The sequence below is a fragment of the Nannospalax galili genome, unplaced genomic scaffold (genome assembly GCF_000622305.1).
Source record: "Nannospalax galili isolate Female #2095 unplaced genomic scaffold, S.galili_v1.0 scaffold375, whole genome shotgun sequence".
NCBI classification, from domain to species: Eukaryota; Metazoa; Chordata; class Mammalia; order Rodentia; family Spalacidae; genus Nannospalax; species Nannospalax galili.
Window position 1 is genome coordinate 434,830 of NW_008337054.1, and position 1,979 is coordinate 436,808.

The window sequence follows — 1,979 nt, forward strand, 5'->3', positions numbered from 1 at the left end:
CTTAAAGGAGTATCCTGTTCCAGGACACCATACTGAGGATGTGATCAGAGCCTCAAAGAACCTGAACACCTGGAAGAGGTACTGGACTGGCCAGCACATCTCCGCCTTGCCTCCTCCCTCCACTAAAGACTTACTAACTTCAGAGCTCCAAGGATCAATGGAGTATCCCACTCCCGGAATCCCTCCTGCTGTGCCCGAGCTCTGCCTTCTTTCTTTCTCCTGAGCTCCCTATAATAAAATACCTCTTTCTAAAACTCGTCCTCTGTGGTCTGTGAATTTTATTCTTTGAATTCACAAAACCTGAAAGCCCCTGACTTTGGTAGCTGGTTAGTTTCGGGGACCCCAGCCTCTCAAGCTAAGCACAGCAAGCCAAGAAAGTCTCTGTTGCTCTCAAAGACACCCCGATATGCCCATATTAAAAGTAAAGTACACTTTTAAATCAAACTAATCATGGCTGCCAAAATTACATGTCCCTATTGCTGAGGTTTCAGAGGGTTGAGCTATGGAACTTAAATTATGTGAAACTCAACAACTCCTAAATTACTGAACATTAGGCTCAGAATAAACAACTGAGAAAAACACCTGCACTGCTACTTTCAGCATTTTCTACAGAACAATGAAAAAGCAGAAGTCCCAGCCTGAAAGGTCATGTTCCAGGACGCAGCCAGCACTACCTCCATCACTTGGGGAAAGCAACCAAAGCCGAATAACCCATTTAGATCAGCTTTCCAATGGCACATGTGATAGTCATGAGGGAAGCCCCAAAACTTCTCCTGCAAAGATATACTGTTCTGTGAGATGCCTAAGATAAATCAGGCCACTAGTGACCATCACAGGTCCCCCAAACCTGTGACTTACATTCATAGCCAAGCTGCCCAGGGGACAGGCACAAGGAAGACTAGAGAATACCCTATCCAAGTCTCAGAGAGCAGCAGATAGACACAACTCTTCAAAAGACCTCTAGTTCTACTGACTCCTAAAGATCTGTGTGTCTCTCCTTCCTGTAAGGAACCAAACCACCAGGTAAATAAAGATAAAGAAAAGTGCCCGGAAGCTTGCTATTTTGTTTTTTACTTTTCAAGAGCTTCAAAGAAAGAGTGCAATTTAAGCTAATCAACTTTAGGAAATCAAATTCAGTGCTGTGGATGGGGGTGTAGCTCAGCAATAGAGCACTCGCCTGGCATATGCAAAATCTACCACCACCAAAAGAAATCACAAGCAATATTTGTCTATAAGTCAAGCTGGTTACTGAAAAAAAATCATGTTTAAAACTGCATAACTTGTGTTGTGCCATGCTGTTCTGATGTTAGGACGAATTTTCTCTTTTGTACATGAGTCCAACTTAAATGTGTTTTAATGTTATCATAAAAGTAAATGACATTCTTTCTTTTGTTCAAGAACTGACAATCCAAATGTGTCTTCTTAGTCAAAGACTTCATCCCTATCACCATCAGTTCAGATGAACAATCTTCTAATTAGCAGGGAGTAATCAGGAATGAACTGAGACTTGGAATTGTCATCAAAATGTCTTGTTGTCAACAAAGTATGAAGACTGTCACAACTTAAAGGCCATTTCACAGATCAGCCATTTCCAGAGGGAGGGACTATATTTCCAGTCAGAGGGAGTATAGAGCCCAAGGCACAGACCCTTGATTACCAGCTTTCTGCCTCCAGCTGTGTGGTCTGCGCACCTAGCTTTGCATTGTTGGGGCCTCTGGCTCCTCAACAGTTATGCAGTTGTACCTGCTGAGGCCTGGCTCTAAGACTAAAAGGAATCAGGATGTGAAACAGTTGTGTAATACCAAGGACCATTCAGCTTCAAACCATCATTGTTCAGCACCAGGAAAGACCAGTCTTTGTATTCAGTCCTCTAAAACCCTGTCCTGCTGCTGAGATCTGTGGGCCCCCCATGAACTCTCACGGTCACTGTGCTTCATGTCCAGTCTCAGGCATTTGCTGGAACTCACCTGGAGTCATGT